Raw genomic sequence first — 18632 nt, forward strand, 5'->3', positions numbered from 1 at the left:
CACATCAACATGAATTTTCTGATGCTGTGTAACATGTACATGTACTCGAAAGGTCTTTCCACATTCCTTACATTCATAGGGTTTCTCACCAGTATGAATCCTCTGATGTTGAACAAGGTATGAGCCAGCACTAAAAGCCTTGCTGCACTCCTTACACTCATAGGGTTTCTCACCTGTATAAAGTCTTTCATGTTGAACAAGGTATGAGGCACGACTAAAGGCCTTCCCACATTCCTTGCATTCATAGGGCTTTACCCCTGCATGAATTCTCTGAGGCGCATTAAGAAATGAACTAAGTCTAAAGGCCTTTCCACATTCTTTACATTCATAGGGTTTCTCACCAGTATGAATTCGCTGATGTTGAACAAGGTATGAGAAGGTACTAAAGGCCTTCCTACATTCTTTACACACCAAAGGTTTTTACCAGTATGAATACTGATGCTGAAGAAGTTTTCCATACACTATAAAAGCTTTCCTACATTTCCTACATTCATAGGGTTTCTCACCGCTATGGATTCTTTGATGTTGAACAAGGTATGAGCTACTATAAAAAGCTTTTCCACATTCCCCACATTCATAAGCTTTCTTAGCAGTATGACTACTCTGATGTACAGTAAATTATGGCTACTACCAGAGGTCTTCCCACATTCCTTGCATTCATATGGTTTCTCGCCAGTATGAATTCTCCCATGTTTAACAAAGCCTGAGCCTCTAATAAAAGCCTTCCCACATTCTTTACATTCATAGACTTTCTTAACAGTGTGAGTTCTCTGATGTCGAACAAGGTACGAAAAGGTACTAAAGGACTTCCCACATTCCTTACATTTACAAGGTTTCTCACCAGTATGAAATCTCTGATGTACAGTGAGCCGATGTCCATTACTAAAGTTCTTCCCACATTCTTTGTATTTGTAGGGTTTTTCACTAGAATGTGTTCTCTCACGTTGAACAGGGTTTGAGTACTGACAAAAAGTCTTCCCACATTCCTGATATTCATATGATTGCTCTCTATTAAGAATTCTCGGATGTAAAGCAAAAGATGTATATTTCTCAATGGTGGGCATTTCTTTATTGCTGTCTCATCCTTCGACTGAAATCTGAAAGAAAACAAAAAACAAATATCTGTTTTCCTATATGAAAAAATACAGGAATAGATTTCTCTGGAAGAAAAGAGACTAAAAAAATCCATTAGATATCAAAAGCCTAGATTATACTAAAATACTGTTATAAAAATGTTTTCAAGGTCAAAGAGAAATGCAGAGATTAGTGAGAGTTTATTTAAAATAGTAAGGTTGGGGATAAAATAGGTTTCATTTCTGATATTCAAGTGTGGATCAGGATCTTTGAGGAGCATGTTGAAAAACTGTACCCACACACCATCCCAGACCTCCTGAATCAGAAGACACAGGGCAAGTTCTGGGCACGAATACGTTTAACATTTCTAACAAATGTTTCTGATACAGATAAAATTTCATTTACCCCCACTGTGACTTCTCTTTACACTTTGAATAAAATCCATGTATCTTTCATTAATATGATTCCTGCTTACCTATCAGCCCTCATATCAAGTCAGAATTTTCTTTGTTCCCTCTTTACCTCACTTTCCCCTTTCAGCAGTTGGAATGTGTCACAAGTTTTCTCATCGTTTGGTTCCATCTGCAGGTGATGGTAATCTCCCCCAAATTCTCTGGCATGTGTTGTTTGCAGACTGGATCTTTCTCATCCTATATATGTTTAAGGTGAAATATCACTTTATCAGGAATACTGTAAATTGCTGACCTTGTCTAAGGATGCCCATGTCTTTAGCTTCTGTTATAACACTTAATTCTTGTAATTCCAACCTGTTTTCAATTACACAATTATTTCTCTTTGCTAAAAGTTTTAATTTATTTCCCCCACACCTACCTGTGGTTGATAGTATTTTGGTCTTCATGGCCTTTGCCATTATCATGCCTGTGAATATGTTGCATCACATGACAAATGATATATAATTAAGGTTACTAATCAGTTGATTTGAGATGGAGACATCAACCTGGCTTACCTGGATAATTCCCTAAAGAGCAGAGCTTTCTCCTGGCTGAGGGCAGAAAGGGAGCCAGGGACATTCAAAGTGTGAGAAGGACAAGACTTGCTGGCTGCTGGCCGGAAGATGGAGGGGACCACATGGAAAGTGTGAGAAGGAAATAAATTCTGCCAATAATCAGTGAGCCTAGAAGGCCCTATGCCCTAAAGAACTGTAGTCGCAGCTACTCAGATTTAGTCATCCTGTGAACTGGTCTACGGAACTATGGGATAATAAATGACTGTAGTCTTAAGCTGCCAAATGTGTGGTAATTTGTTACAAAGCAATAGAAAACGAACACTTTCCCCCAAAGCAGGCCCAACCCCTGTGTCATTCAGCACTGAACTATAACCCCTGAGCACACAGCAGAAATTGATAGCAAAAAAAAAAAAAAAAAAAAAAAAAAGACAAATCTCCAGACAAAAAAAAAAAGAATTAGGATATAGTTAAAAGACAATGTCATACACATAATTCACTGATAATCCATTAATATAAAAGAGAATCCTTTACGAAATAAACAATTTCTGGAATGAGGCAGGGAAGGTGTAAGGTATCTTTGCCAAAAAGTCAGGTACATTTCCAAGACTCCTAGGTTTCTCCAAGAAACAGAAGAGACTTAATACGGAGCTCTGGATGACAAATGCAATGACAAAAGGGATACATGACTGATTATCTTGAATTATACATTCTGAATCAGTGATGATGGATAAAAGATGAGTCCATCATAATTCTTGCAAGAGAACAGAAAAATAATTTTTAATCTCTGTTGTTGAATAATCTCCTACTTAGAAAAAGTATTTACTATTGAAGACTCAAATAATTCCTCTTCCTCTTTTCACTGGAGCTATGTTTCCAGTTAACCAAAAGTACTGGTTTAGAAAACTAATAAATATTTACACAAGAAATACCAGTAACGAAGTATCTTCCTACAAATAATGATATTTTCTTATTTAAGTTTATTTGAGAGAGAGAGAGAGTGAGAGTGTTTGAGAGCAAGGGAGGGGCAGAGAGAGGGAGAGGGAGAATCCCAAGCAAAGCGGGCTCTGCACCGACAGCCTGTCATGGCAGAGCTGGCTTCAGATCCTCTGTCCACCCCCCCCCCCCCCCCCCCCGCTCCTCCCCCGCATGCGCACACTCTCAAAAATAAACATTAAAAAAATACTGCTAGCAATTTGAAAACCATGTCACAGTGTTGCTGTAAGAATCAAAAGGCAATACATGTAAAATACCTAGAACGGTGTCAGGCATAGAGTACAGATTTCGTGTTACTTTACTGCAGTCACTTCTGCTGTTACCACCGCCACCAGCACCACCACCACTGGCTGCATAAGAGACAATGATCAAAAAGGGGAGGGGCTCCTGGGCGGCTCAGTCGGTTGGGCTTCCGACTTCAGCTCAGGTCATGATCTCACGGTTCTTGAGTTCAAGCCCCGCAACGGGGCTCTGGGCTGACAGCTCAGAGACTGGAACCTGCTTCGGATTCTGGGTCTCCCTCTCTCTCTGCCCCTCTCCCGCTCATGGTCTGTCTCTCTCACTCTCAAAAATGAATAAACGTTAAAAAAATTTTTTTTTAAAAAGGGCGGGGGGGGGGGGTAGTCTGCATGGCATGAGCAAACTGAACAAGATTTCATACCTCCACTGACAAATTTTCAGTTAATGACTTTTCTTCTTAGGTCTACGAGAAAACACAAAATAAAGGATACTTACTCATTCCTCTACTATATCAACTATCTACATCCAAATCCACTGTCACCATTTTTTCTTGTGCACAAAATCCCACCATCTTACCCCTCCAGGTCAAGGCCATTGCTGCTATAATAATTTCCTCCTCCCGATTCACCCATTTTGACCACTCAAATGGAACCATTCCCATCACTAACCATGCAGGTGTAACCCCATGTCCCAACCAACCCATCTCTTCGTGCGCAAATGCCACTGCAGAGCCCTTGCCCTCACTTTCATCGCTGCCTCACCCCGTTGTGCTTACACCGGGCCTGTCAGGCTTTCACTCCTTGATCCCGCTGAGAATTTCCCCTTCTGGGAAGGCCACACCTCAAACTCAACGCTCATGTCTTAATTCATGTTTCAGTAATCATTCCTCCATCTTGAAACGTTTTCTTCATTTGCCTTTGCTGGTACCACTTTCCCGTTTTCTACCTCAAAACCTGCTTCTCAGTAGTCTCTCTTGTGGCGTCCTCTGACGGACGTAACTGTGACACTCCTCTACCTGCCCTGGCTCTCTGGGAGACCTCATGCAGCGCCATGGCTTTAAATACCAGCCACAGGAGTGCCGCGTGGCTCAGTCGGTTAAACGCTGGACTTGGCTAAGGTCATGATCTCACGGTTCATGGGTCCGAGCCCCGCATCGTGCTCTGTGCTGACGGCTCAGAGCCTGGAGCCTGCTTCGGATTCTGTGTCTCCCTCTCTCCCCGGCTCTATCTCTCTCTCAAAAATAAATAAACATTACAATTTTTTTTTTATAAATAAGTAAATAAATACCAGCCATAAGCCAATAAAACTCAACTGCTATTGTGAGCCCATCTTCTCAACTTCAGGCTTCATATTCAACAGCCTACTTAGCCTTCTAATCGGATGATTTATGACCATCTCAGACTTAAAATATTCAAAGCACACATATTTCAATTGGCTCTCCATCCTGCCTTTTCCCTCTTTCCCATCTGAGGCAACTGTGTCACCATTCGCCTGCTCAAGCCAAAACGTGCTCATCCTTCTTAACGTCCCTCTTCCTCCACACTCATTTATAACCCACCAGCAGGCTGTAAGTTCTATGCTCAAAGTAGCTTCTTGCCACTTTCCACCACCAACACTCGAATCCAAACCGCTAGCACCCCCAGTCTGCACTACCAAAGTGGCCTCCCAGCGGCTTTTCCTCTCCTGACCCTTGACCCCATTCAGCCAACCCTCTCTGCATCTGTGCAGGAAAAAGCAGAAGGGAGTGATGGACGGTTTCTGCAGACCCGAGAACCTCAAAATAGTCTGCTAATCTTTCGGATGAAAATGGCTAAGTGGAGAGGTACAAGCAATCTGGGGTGCTTGGTAAGGTTTGACGTGGTTGGAAGCTGATTTATCAGGGAGGGAGGAAAGAGGGTTGTGATTAGGCAGAGGCAGCTAAAGGGCTTAAGGGGTAGTTGGAAAAGGTTTATCTCCTCATTTGGAGAGTCTGGGTGAAGAGTACGTGAAAATTCTTTGTATAGTTTTGCAACTTCTCTGTAAGCCTGAAGGTATTATTTTAAAATGTTTTGCTTCTTTCTGCTCAAGGTGTTTATAAGGATATCTGCCTGGAGTACCTGAGTGGCTCAGTCGGTTAAGTGTCCAACTTCGGCTCAGGTCATGATCTCATGGTTCGCGAGTTCGGGCCCCACGTCGGGCTCTGTGCTGACAGCTCGGAGCCTGGAGCTGCTTCAGATTCTGTGTCTCCCTTTCTCTGCCCCTCCCCTGCTCACGCTCTCTCTCTCTCCCTCTCTCTCTTAAAAATAAACATTAAAAAAATTTTTATAAGGATATCTTCCTTACAGTAATTCATTAAACTGTGTATTTTAATATGGTTTTCTAGTTTTTATCTCATTTAACAAAAGTGTTTTTTTAATTTAAAATTGGAAAAATATAAATTAGATCATGCCTTCTAGTCACTTTCAGAAAGAATCCAAATTCCTGATAATTAACAAAAATATATACAAGACTTGGCCTCTTCCGACATTCTCCCTTTTTTCTTGTTGCTTACCCCCCTCATTAATTCTGTTCTGGTCTGTTTATTGCTCCCGAATCACCCAAAGCTCATTCCCACCTCAAAGCATGTACATTTGCGGTTCACGCTGCCTGGAATGTTCTATATAATCATATAGCCTACGCCCTTCTCGTTCTTGTCTCTGCTCCGTTATCACCACCTCTGAATATACAAATAAATCTAAATGCAGGAGAGGAGCTGAAAGCAGTCAAATTCAAGATGCAGTGGAAATACTGCACTATGAAAGAGAAGAGGCCCAATAAAATGACAGGGAAATAAGAGGTGAATGAGTGTTAAAATTTGCAAAGACAAAGTTTCTTTGGACATTTTGGTGAGCTATTCCTCTTTCTCCCAAGTTTCAGGCTTTTCTATGCAGGCCTTGCTTGGGCTCCCTTTGAAGGGACAGTTCCAGGCAACAGCTCAGAAAAGTGCCTCCTCCCTGACCCAATGAGGGCTTCTCTACCCGATGGGATCTTACTCACCTGTGCATGGTCTTCTTTGATCTTCCCTATCATCCAGGGCTCTTTCCATCACTCCGATAAAGTAATCACATGTGGTTTAGAAAGGGAATGTCCAGCTTACAAGGTAAGAATGTCATACAAGGTAGAAATGAAATAAAATATGAATTAACAAATACTTTGAGCTTAGAACTTGGAATAAACTAGAGGTCAAAATGATATTGATAAGTATTTCTGGGAAGGGCAAGGGGATTCAAGAATCCAGACAGATGGGGAAAAGCTTTTAAGTGAAATCTACTTCTCTCTCTCTCTCTCTCTCTCTCTCTCTCTCTCTCTCTCGCAGCTTGACAGAAAGCATGACCTTGTAATTGAGAACACAGACCATGGAATCAGAGCGCTTGCATTCAAATTCCTGCTTCTGCCTCCGACCAGCTGTGCGACTTTGGGAAACTCACTTAAGCTCACTGTGCTCCAACATGCTTATCTGAAATGGTTACAAAAATAGTACCCATGACACAGGATGGTTGTGAGGATAGAGATCAGTTAATACAAATCAAACACAAAAATGTAGGGTGTAGAATAGTGATTGGTACATAGTAAACAATACACTCACCTGTGTATTGTCTTCTTGTGAGTTATTAACATTATCACTGTTATTTTTCTAAGAGAAAAAACAAAGATTCTTGAGACATCTCTAAGATATTCATTCAATCTTTTTTTTTTTTAATTTTTTTTTTCCAACGTTTATTTATTTTGGGGACAGAGAGAGACAGAGCATGAACGGGGGAGGGGCAGAGAGAGAGGGAGACACAGAATCGGAAACAGGCTCCAGGCTCCGAGCCATCAGCCCAGAGCCCGACGCGGGGCTCGAACTCACGGACTGTGAGATCGTGACCTGGCTGAAGTCGGACGCTTAACCGACTGCGCCACCCAGGCGCCCCTATATTCATTCAATCTTAAATGCAACGTTCATGAATTATAAATTTTAACTATAAAATCAGGGTAATTATTTTGTTTTTGTTTTTGAGAGAGAGGAGAGAAGGCTCAAGTGAGCAAGGTCAGAGAGAGTCCCAGAAGGGGCAGAAGGAGAGAGGGCGGGGGAAAGAGGAAGATAGAGAGAGAGATAGCAGGGCTTGAGCTCACCCGATGTGGGACTCAAACTCAGAAACTGTGAGATGGTGACCTGAGCCAAAGTCAGATAATGACTGAATCACCCAGGTGCCCCCGGGTAACTGTTTTGTAAGAAAGAAAATGCAGTAACTTCAGTTTTTGTTTTTGAGAGAGACAGACACACACGGTGTGAGTAGGGGAGGGGGAAAGAGGGAGAGAGGGAGAATTACAAGTAGACTCCATGCTGCCAGCACAGAGCCCAGGCACGGGGCTTGAACCCACAAAGCCCGGAGATCATGACCTGAGCAGAAACCAAGAGTTGGAGGCTTACCCAACTGAGTCGCCCAGGCGCCCCCCCTTTTTTTTTTAACGCTTATTTTTGAGAGAGAGAGAGAGAAAAAAAGCATGAGTGGAGGAGGGGCAGAGAGAGACGGAAAGAAAGAACCCCAAGCAGGCTCCACACTGACAGCAGAGAGCCCAATTTGGGGCTTGAACTTGCAAACTATGAGATCATGACTGAAACAGGGTGCTGTCGAGAAAACAAAAAACAAAACAAACCACCAGACGCCGAATAGAAGCAAGGCAAGATTTTATTCACGGCTGGGCCAAACCTGATCTCCTGAGCTTAAGGAGAAAAGTGCAGAGAACAGCCCCCAAACAAAGGTAGCAGTGAGCTTATATGGATTTTAGCAAGTCAGAGTACGTCATTATTTAGTTAACCAATTACAATTTACAGCATTTCATGGTAGCCAATCATACTGTGACACACAGACATTAGTCTTGATGGGAACCTATCAATTTAAAGTTCTTTGTCCTAACGGATTTTAAAACAACCAATACCATGGGGCAGTGAGTTCTGACTTTTTACATGTTGGTCTCGACTAGGCTAGATCTTGGTAGAAGGGGTGGGGGGAGCGTTTTGCAACCTAAGTTATCTATTTAGCAAGCAGGAGAAGTTACAGAAGCAAGATAGGGCGGTTAGTAATTTCCAATAACCCTAATAGGGAACTACATAAGCTTTTATCTCAATTATTCATGAAAGGGGAGTTTAAGCCGAACTTCTATACAATAAGCTTTCTGATATAAGTTGACCTATTACATTCCCCACTCCTGTTTGTTAATTATTCAAACCTTTGAATAACCTTATTCTGGCATATGAGCTGGTGGGACGTATGGGCTACATAATACCATAAGCTTTATAGATCCTATTTTTCGATTTATGAACTGAAGTAGTAGTTTTATCAAACAGGGTCCTATAGTTACAGCTAGAAAGAGAAAGATAAGGGGTCCTGCAAGGGCACTTAGGAGAGTTGTTAGCCAAGGGGACCAGGAAAATATAGACTCATACCAGTTTTGATTTATTTGTCTTTCTCTTTCTCTTTCCTCTAATCGTTGTCTGACCTGACTCAAGGTCTACTTGATGATTCCTGAATTATTGACATAAAAACAGCACTGTTCCCCAAGGGCCATACAAAGCCCTCCTTGTAAAAATAACAGGTCTAAGCCCCTCCGATTCTGAAGTACCACCTCTGCTAAAGAGTTTACAGATTCAGACAGTTTATCAATATTCCTTTCTAATTCTGATATATCCTGATCAATTTGTTTGCTTATTAATTTGAAGTTCTGATCCCCTGTGATAAAAGTGGCAGTACTTACGCCAATGGATCCTGCAACCCCCAGTCCTACAAAGAGGGGCACTAGGATAGGAGAAATGGGTTCCCTCAGAAATCGAGACTGGGGAATGAAACCTAGGTGTTCTTTTCCTCCTTCACCTGAAAAGTAGAAGACCTGGGGTAGGAGGTGGGCCAGAATGCAGAAATCAGACCTCTTGATTATAAGGTGGGGGTTTAAACAAGGGGCTAAATCCAAGGAGCAAGCGAACCAAGTCCCAGAGGGCGGTACAAGGAAGTAAAGGGTACCCCCCACATAAGTATTATTTGGCAAGTAGATGGTACTGTTACAATAAGCCAAATACCTGGACCGTTTTATCTGGTAATTTCCAGCATAGAAACAAGTCCCCATTCCTTCTAGATCTCCTAAGGTGAGACTTGGGTTCTGCCCCCAGGTACAATGACCCTCTATCTGGCCATGGCTCAAATTCCTGATTTGGTCTTCCCTCGTTCTCAAAGGGACCGGAGCACCTATTCCTATGTAGTAGGGGGGCCTAGGATTCAAACATAGCCAACAATCCCAAGTGATGTTAGGGTTGGTGGCATTTAAAAACTTAAAGGTATAGTACAAGGCTTTAAAGGTATCTGTCTCTCTTACTTCAGGTTTGTTCCTAGCGGGGGAAGGAGTCAACATAAGGGCAGTAGTGGTGGGTGAACGGGTCGTAGACTTAGCTGATGACCGGGCTAGAGGCCTGGGGGGGCAGTTTTCCAGGGTCAGGGAGAGGGTTAATTACAGGATTGGGCCCAATGGGTGCTCTAGGGGTGACTCTAAACCTCTGAATGGTAAACTCAGTGCCAGGATCAAGACCAGAAACGTATAATCTCAATCCCCATGTTCTCCCCCTATTCCATCGGGGATCTAAACCATTTCTAATGATGACAGTGACTAGGCATTGGCTCTTGGTCATAGATACTGCTCTTATAGACAGTATACTGATCCTTTTCAGTAACCCAGTCAGCTATGGTTTCACAACCCCATGAGGCACAGTGAAACTGGCCTCGTCCTTGACAGCCAGGGGGCGTATCAGAGGGACAAGCATAAAACTGTACTCCTTTGAAACTTAGGCAGTCTGGGGTTCTCTGGTAAGGCAAAACTCCGGTAGCACCTTGATATCATGGTTGTTATTTCCACTCAATGGGGAACAGAAGACACAGATTAAAGGTCAAGGCAGGGGAAGCGTAAGAGGTAGAATTTGCTAAAACCTGTCCCGTAGTGGTTTTGCTAACTATCCAACGGTACTGGACAGGGGCGTGGTCAGAAAATGTCCCTCCAGCCAGGGAAATTAAGAACAAAATTACCCAGCAGATTCTCTTACCAGCCGGACCTCCAAAGGATTTTCAGTCCGTTTGACAGTCCATTGTAGAGGAACGTGGTCAGGGTGTGCCGCTTTAATTTGAGAGCGATGCATCCTGTGGCTCCGGCCAGCAACTGTCACAGCGGATGGGGTGGACAGGATGATCGGATAGGGCCCAACCCAGCGTGCCTCTAAATTTGGGGAGGTGTGACGTTGCACCCAGATCCAATCTCCAGGTCCGAGTCCTTGGTCTGATGGTTCCACTGTAGAGGGCGGTTCTTTCCAGCTTTCTTTTACTAGGTTATGGATGGCTGGAAGTGTACTTTGTAGAGCCTGCAAGGACTTAAGGAGATGTTGGTTTGAGATTTCCGCCCGTTGTTCATCTCCCAATCTTGGAAGCAAGGGAGGTGGTCTTCCAAATAGGATTTCAAAGGGGGGAATGCCTCTTACGTAAGGTATACAACGTACTCTGAGGAGGGCAAAAGGAAGGAGGCCTACCCAGTTTTCGCCAGTTTCTGGAATTAATTTAGTCAAGGTTTCTTTTAGAGTTCTATTCATTCTTTCTACCTGCCCTGAACTCTGGGGGTGGTGGGCACAATGTAATTTCCAATTTATTTGTAAGCTTTTGGCCAACATTTTAGATATCTGGGCTATGAAAGCCGGGCCATTATCTGACCCCAGATCAATAGGGATGCCAAATCGGGGAACCAATTCATTGAGTAATTTCTTAGCCACTATCTGAGCGGACTCTGTTCTAGTGGGGAAAGCCTCTACCCATCCAGAGAAGGTGTCCACTAGTACGAGGAGATAATGATAGCCATAGGGTCCATGTTTCATCTCAGTGAAGTCAAGTTCCCATACTTCTCCAGGCATCTGTCCACGTAGTCTCTGTCCTGAAAAATTTAACTTGGGAGATGGGTTAGTCTGAGCACAGGCTTTGCATCCGTCTCCTAGGCTTTTTACGATTTTATTAAGGTTTGGAATAAAATAGTCTCTTTGGGCTAGTTCAGACAACTTGGTTGCCCCTAGATGCTGTGGACTTGCAGGAGCCAGGTCCGTCCTATAGCTTCTGGTATGAAGATGCGTCCGTCCTCGAGGTGATACCAATGCTGGTCATCTCTTTTTGCCCTCAAGGTTTCTATCAGGCGTAGCTCTTCTTTGGTCTAAGACGGTTCCGAGGGGAGAAAGCGTGGAGGCAGCAGAGGCAAAATTTTAGTCGAGAGAACCTCTCTTTCTGCTGTGGCCTTTGCCGTTGCGTCAGCAAAGGTGCTTCCTTTCGCTCGGGGCGAGTCTGCCTTTTGGTGGCTCTTGCAGTGTACAATGGCCACCTTTTTAGGAAGCCATAAGGCTCCCAGTAGGGCCAGGATTTCTTTTTTATTTTTAATTTCCTTCCCTCCTGATGTTAACGGTCCTCTTTCCTTATATAGGGCTCCATGAACATGGGCGGTGGCGAAGGCCTACCTGCTATCCGTGAAGACGTTCACCGTTTTTCCCTTTGCCCATCTGAGGGCCTGGGCTAGAGCCATCAGCTCTGCTCTTTGGGCAGAAGCGTCGTGCTCAAGGGCTCAGGCCCAGATAACCTGGTCCTGAGTCACTACAGCTGCACCTGCGTATCTGATTCCATCTTTGACAAAACTGCTGCCAGCGAACAGCTCGAAATCCACCTTTGGCAGAGGTTGATCTCTTAAGTCCCTCCTCAGTCTCGTCAGAGTACTCCCAGTTTCTAAGCAATCGTGGCGTGGGGCCTCAGAGTCGCTATCAAGCAGCAACGTGGCTGGATTTAAAGCCTCTGTCTTCAGGAAAGCGATGCGTGGAGGGTCCAGTAGCAATACCTGATCCTGGAGGATTCGTGCGTTGATCCATCGGTCTGGTGGGGAGCGCAGCAGGGACGCTACTGCGTGAGGTCCTGTGATCTGAAGGTCTTGCCCAAGCGTTAGTTTGGAAGCTTCTTTAACCAGTGGCGGCAACAGCTCTGAGGCAACTGGGCCACCCAGTGGCAACAGAGTCCAGCCGCTTGGACAAGTAGGCTACGGGTCGTTTCCAGGGGCCCAAAGTTTGAGTAAGGACCCTTTTCGCAATGCCCCGGATCTCATGTACAAATAGTTGGAAGAGTTTGGTAATATCAGGTAAAGCTAGGGCTGGGGCTTGGGTAAGGGTGCTCTTGATTTGCTCAAAAGCCCTATCTTCTTATTCTCCCCAGACCATCTCAGTTCCTTCACCCCCAGTAGCGGAGTACAGGGGTTTTGCCATTTCGGCGAAACCCGGTATCCAGAGGCGGCAATACCCAGCGGCCCCTAGGAACTCCCTGATCTGCCTTTTCAACGTTTATTTATTTTTGGGACAGAGAGAGACAGAGCATGAACGGGCGAGGGGCAGAGAGAAAGGGAGACACAGAATCAGAAACAGGCTCCAGGCTCTGAGCCATCAGCCCAGAGCCCGACGCGGGGCTCGAACTCACGGACTGCAAGATCGTGACCTGGCTGAAGTCGGACGCTTAACCGACTGCGCCACCCAGGCGCCCCTCCCTGATCTGCCTTTTAGTTGTGGATTTAGGAATGTTGAGGATAGCTTGGATTCTTTCCGGCCCCAGCGATCGCTTGCCTTCATGCAGTTGGTAGCCCAAGTATATTACAGAGTCCAAGCAAATTTGTGCCCTTTTTTGCAGAAACTTTATATCCCAGGACATCTAATTCCCTTAGCAGGTCCTCCGTAGCCTTTGTGCAGTTCTCTCAGGAGTCAGCGGCTAGGAGCAAGTCATCTACATATTGTAACAGCGTAACATCTGGGTGGCTCTCCCAGTAGGGGACCAAATCCCTTCGAAGAGCCTCATCAAAAAGACTAGGGGAGTTTTTAAACCCTTGGGGGCAGTCGAGTCCAGGTTAACTGTCCGTTGTAGGTTCCATCTGGGTCTGTCCATTCAAAGGCAAAAATAGGCTGACTGACCTTTGCAATCGGCAAAGCAAAGAATGCATCCTTTAAGTCCAGGACAGAGTAAAGGCGGTAATTCGGAGAGTTCACTCAGGAGAGTGTAGGGGTTGGGGCCTGTAGGATGAATTGTCTCCACCCTTTTGTTAACTTCTCTGAGGTCTTGTACCGGCCTATATTCTGAAGTCCCAGGTTTTGGGACAGGAAGCAAGGGAGTATTCCAGGGGGAATGGCATGGCATTAGGATCCCAGCTTCTCGCAAGCGGTTGATGTGTTTGGCGATTCCCTCCCTCGCTTGCTGGCTGATGGGATGGATATTGCCTCACCCGGATGGGGGTGGCTGTGGCAGCTAGCTGGATCGCTAGCGGCGCTTGTTGAATGGCTAGTCCAGGGGGGTTAGTTTCAGCCCAAACTGTAGGAATTGTCTCTTTCCACTTTTCTGTTAATGGAGAGGCTTTCCACTCTGGTTTTTCTAAGAGTAGATACTCCTCTGATATAGGACAGGTAACTAGAATGGCAGGTGGCGGTAGGTTCAAGTCTATAGAATTTCCGGTAAAGGAGATTTGGGCCTTAAGCATGTGCAACAGATCTCTCCCCAGAAGGGAATATGGGCAATCAGGTATGAGCACAAAGGAATGAGCTAGGTCAGTGATTCAGGCACGAGTCCGCGGGCAGCCTTGCGTTCGTCCTGTGGCTCCCCGGATGTATACCTTTTCTTTAATCACAGGTCCTAAGGGTTCTTTAAGAACGGAATACATAGCCCCAGTGTCAACCAGGAATCTGGGTTCTTTCCCTTCTACGTTGAGGGTAACCACAGGCTCCTGGGGATTCAGGGAAAGAGGGGAGCTGTGGTGGCATCATTGTTCTTGGGCGACCAGGATGGGAGGCTTTTTGTTGGGGCATTTATCTTTCCAATGTCCTTCTTCCTTACAATAAGCACATTGATTTTTTCCCAATGTTGCTCGGGGTCCTTTCTGACGGGGTTGAGGCCTTCCCTGTCCTTTGCTGTTGCCTGGGGTCTTCCCCAGGCTGGTACGAGGACTTCCCCTATTTCCTTCCCCTGCATCATGGCAGGGCTGTCCCTGCTCTGAAAAACTCACTGGGCTATTTCTACCAACTCTGAAATTACCTTCCCTTCGAATCCTTCTAATTTTTGGAGGTTTTTATGGATGTCTGGGGCCAACTGAGAAACGAAAGCCATGTTAATGGTTTTTCGGTTCTCTGTTGCCTCGGGGTCAATAGGAGAATATAAGCGGGAAGCCTGGTAAAGCCTTTCAAGGAAGGCTGCAGGCGACTCATTCGGTCCTTGGACCGGGTCATGAGTTTTTGTCAGATGGGTGGGCTTTTGGGCCGCTGCGCAAAGCCCCTGTTACAATCTGGAGATACTGAAGTAGACGCTCCCTACCGTTATCCGTGTTAGGGTCCCACTGGGGCGGTGCGGAAGGGAAAACGTGCTCAATTCTGCGAAGGTCTGTGGGAGGCACTCCATCCGGGCCGAGGACCGCTCTCGTGGCTTCCCGGGGCACTCGGGCCCTTTCCTCGGAAGTCGGTAAGACCTGCAAGAGTTGGTGACAGTCTTCCCAAGTAGGTAAGTGAGTGGTGAAAATGGAGCTCAATAAGTCAATTAGGCCCTGGGGGTTTTCAGAGAAAGGCGGGTTCTGAGTTTTCCAGTTACAGAGGTCCGTGGTGGAGAAAGGAGTGTAGACAAGCTTCGGGTGTGTTGGCTGCCCGTCTGGACCGGGAGCCGGAGCCATTTGCCTAAGAGGAAGGATGGGAACTGGGGCATCAGAAGACTGGTGTTCTCCTCTACAGAGGGCTCCTGATCCTCTACCGAGGGCTCCTGATCTGGTGTGTGGGGGGCTAGTCAAAGGGTCACCTGCGGCTTTTGGTTCCTGGGGAGCTAGTGGAGTCTGGGGATAAGGAGGTGGTCTCTAAGGATCAGATAACAAGTCCCTCCCTTGGGTATCTCCTGAAGCACCGGGTAAAGCCTCTTTGAAGGCTGAGTGATGGGAAGCAAGGGTTTGGAGTTTGGAGAACAGGAAGGGGAGTGGGAAAGGGAGATGCCAGATGACAGCTTTTGGCCCTGTTTCTGGCACTCTCTCAGCCAGAACAGTGGGTCTTCTAGGAGGTCGACCCAAGTCACAGCATATGGCTCCTGGTGGGGATGAACATCATGACAAATCCTACGGACAGCATAAGCAAGGTTAAGATTCTAGGAGCCCTCTGGGGGCCAGTCAACCCCAGAGAATGTCAGCCAGTCCAGTTGGCAATATGTCCGCAGCCAGGATGGCTTTAGGTTACAGCCATAGTTCCTTCCTCTTTTTCTGAAACCAGAGAAGTTATTTAGCATGCATTTAAGGGGGAGCAAGGCTCGGACAAAGACTGACCCATGACGGAGGTTAAAGAGTGGGTCACACCAGAGATAATGATAGGCTAACAGGAAACGTTTAACAGGGCACACAGAGCACTGAACGTAGAACAAATGGTTGGGGTGATCAAGCCCAACCCAGACGGTCCGAAGACCCGGATGGTCCGGAGACCCAGACGGTGCTGGGGGCGTCTCCACCAGACACCAGCTAGGGGGAAGTTAAGCCGCGTCCAGCCTTCCCTCCTAGAATCAGATCTGGCCAGTAACAGAAAACAGGCGCCACCCCGCATACCTTACTTTTAAGCCAGGTCTGAGAACGGAAGGCCGGGGCCGAGGAACGTCTCTCAGAGCTCTCCCCTAGCTGTTCCGCTTCAGCCTCCAAATCTTGGGTGGTCATAGAATCTCGGTGGAACCTCCAAATGAAACAGGGTGCTGTCGAGAGACAAAAAAAAAAAAAAACAACCAAAAACCAAAAAACACCACCACCACCAGACGCTGAATAGAAGCAACACAAGATTTTATTCACAGCCGGGCCAAATCTCATCTCCTGATCTTAAGGAGAAAAGTGCAGAGAATGGCCCCCGAACAAAGGTAGCAGCGAGTTTATATGGATTTTAGCAAGTCAGAGTACGTCATTATTTAGTTAACCAATTACAATTTACAGCATTTCATCAGACTAACACACAGACGTTAGTCTTGGCGGGAACCTATCAATTTAAAGTTCTTTGTCCTAATGGATTTTAAAATGACCAATGATAGTTAGACACCTAAGATACCGTGGAGCAGGGAGTTCGTGACTTTTTACATGTTGGTCTCGACTAGGCTAGATCTTGGTAGAAGGGGTGGGGGTAGCGTTTTGCAACCTAAGTTATCTATTTAGCAAGCAGGCGAAGTTACAGAAGCGAGATAGGGCAGTTAGTAATTTCCGATAACCCTAATAGGGAACTACATAAGCTTTTATCTCAATTATTCATGAAAGGTGAGTTTAAGCCGAACTTATATACAATAAGCTTTCTGATAGCTTATAAATTGACCTATTACAACGACCTGAGCGGAAGTCAGATGCTCAGCTGACTGAGCCACCCAGGCGTCCAGTAACTTCAGTTTTAAATTCATTTGTTTATCCAACCGACCACTGTGTCGGTTGCACAGGCTCTGCAGATCGGACAAACCAGGACCCTCTGTCCAGCTGTTCTGCTGGCAGGTGGCTCAGATATTAACGGAGCACTTATAGCAATTTTGAGCATAAACATAATAGGAAATTTGGCCTTTGTCAATGTTTATGCAATAAACACCCCCGGTTCTAATCCTGCCATTTCATCCTTTCCAGCCCAACAAGGCTCAAACCATTTCTTTGGGAACAGAGAGAAGAAAGTACATTCACTTCTTAAGATAGCCCTAAAAGGTACAAGGGAGAAAGTGTTTGAGGGAGAAGACTCTTAATTTACTTGAAAGAGGAAAACTTACCCAGTGAGACCAAGTTACTACAGTTCTCCAACATCACATCTCTGTATAAGTCCCTCTGAGCAGAATTCAGACTCTCCCACTTCTGCTGAGAGAAGGCTACGGCCACATCCCTGAATGTCACTGATCCCTGAAATGGCAAACCCACATATTTCTGGTGCAGTTAAAAAAAAAAAAAAAGTTTTTAAGATGAAAGAAGAGGAAATAAAAAGTTTCAATGTGGCAAGGGAGCAATCAGAACAATCAAGTAGGTTCAAAGCTTATGACCTAAAAAGTATTATGAATCAGAATATCTGCATGCTCTGGAAGAACCCTGTTGCTAGGGACAAAATTTTCTGTATGTTGCAGGATACCACGGGACTTCAGACCTGTTGAGAAACTGACAAAATAATCCAAGTTTCTCTGTTAAAGTAAATAACAGACACAAAGACACTGCCTGCTCAGTACCCAACCCAAAAAATTCTCAAGAAATATTAATCTCTGCACTATTTTCCCTTTAAGAGAAGTTTTTTTTTTCCCAAGCATAAAATCTTTATTTTAGAAAATAGGTATTATACAAATTTGCTAATTTCTGAAACTTCAAGATTATTATGTCAGATTACATCATCAACATTTTCCTTTATTAATAGAAACATTTTCATGATGAAATAAGAGTACCTTTCATGAATATATATCAGAGTTAGGCATTATTTTATATTTTTATAACACTGGACCAAATGTCTCAGATTTCCCCAATGCTGGTAATCTATGTTAAGCTACTGTTTATGATAATATGCTCATAGTGTCATTTAACACTCATCACTCAACACTTCTGCTGTTCCTCAGTTAGTGGACTACGATGAAGGTGATTCAAATCAAACGAACGCCACCCGAGTCTAGCAGGTCCCCCGCCACCACAAAACTGACCTAGTACACGCTCTCGGGCATTGCCTGGCAGGAACGGTATCAATGTTTCCAAGTCATAGTTATGTCCCCACTGTGTCCCTAAAAGCCTCACAGAGGATGCGATCTCATCATATTAAGAGACCAATTGGTACAAAATTGGTAGGTCTGTGGAGATTTTTTAACCTTCTGACGTATGTCCAAATGAGGCCAGTATCTCAAACTCACCAAACCACTGACTGACACAAAGGAGCTCCAATAATTCACGAGGCTTCACATCTTCACTGTTCCATCACAGTCCTTTAGCAAAGACTCATCATGTAGGGCCTGTTCCGTAATTTGCTCGATGAATTAATGAACACCAGTCAGAAAAGGCGACCTTGTAAGGAGGAAGCAATCGTTTGGCACTGTTTCAAACAGAAGGAACCAAGCAGGTAATTAGATAGTGCCCGCTTAGGAAGAACGCCTCAGGTTAATTAATGAAAATATCTACGTAGTCTAGGGGCGCCTGGGTGGCTCAGTCAGTTAAGCATCCGACTTCGGCTCAGGTCATGATCTCAAGGTTCATGAGTTGGAGCCCCGTGTCGGGATCTGTGCTGACAGCTCAGAGCCAGGAGCCTGCTTCGGATTCTGTCCCTACCTCTGCCTCTCTC

At 45.1% G+C, this 18632-nt stretch overlaps 1 protein-coding gene and 2 long non-coding RNA genes across 5 annotated transcripts in view; 1 reads left to right on the forward strand and 2 right to left on the reverse strand.

The window, feature by feature from the left end:
- The window catches only part of ZNF792 (zinc finger protein 792), a 35028-nt gene extending 29564 nt beyond the window's left edge, over positions 1-5464 (forward strand). Inside the window, exons 6-7 of one of the 2 annotated variants that reach the window (XR_005781655.1) lie at positions 5003-5119; positions 5342-5464. The gene's annotated coding sequence lies outside the window, so the exon portion shown is untranslated. Of the gene's footprint in view, positions 1-5002 lie in introns of both variants that reach the window. The other variant, XR_005781654.1, reaches the window with a different exon arrangement.
- On the reverse strand, positions 1005-6971 carry LOC121011597 (uncharacterized). Its single transcript, XR_005781661.1, has 4 exons — positions 6879-6971; positions 6290-6384; positions 1597-1724; positions 1005-1097 (listed from the first exon to the last, which is right to left on the reverse strand). It is a non-coding gene; the product is annotated as an uncharacterized LOC121011597 (long non-coding RNA).
- Positions 6972-7947: 976 nt separating this feature from the next.
- LOC121011596 (uncharacterized) lies at positions 7948-15915 on the reverse strand. 2 transcript variants are annotated; one of them, XR_005781660.1, is made up of 2 exons: positions 14671-15915; positions 7948-8802 (listed from the first exon to the last, which is right to left on the reverse strand). It is a non-coding gene; the product is annotated as an uncharacterized LOC121011596 (long non-coding RNA). The 2 variants fall into 2 exon arrangements; XR_005781659.1 differs by having other exon boundaries at positions 7948-10682.
- Positions 15916-18632: the final 2717 nt, after the last annotated feature.

The sequence above is a fragment of the Herpailurus yagouaroundi genome, unplaced genomic scaffold, assembly GCF_014898765.1.
Source record: "Herpailurus yagouaroundi ecotype Mexico unplaced genomic scaffold, PumYag 194, whole genome shotgun sequence".
Classification (NCBI taxonomy): domain Eukaryota; kingdom Metazoa; phylum Chordata; class Mammalia; order Carnivora; family Felidae; genus Herpailurus; species Herpailurus yagouaroundi.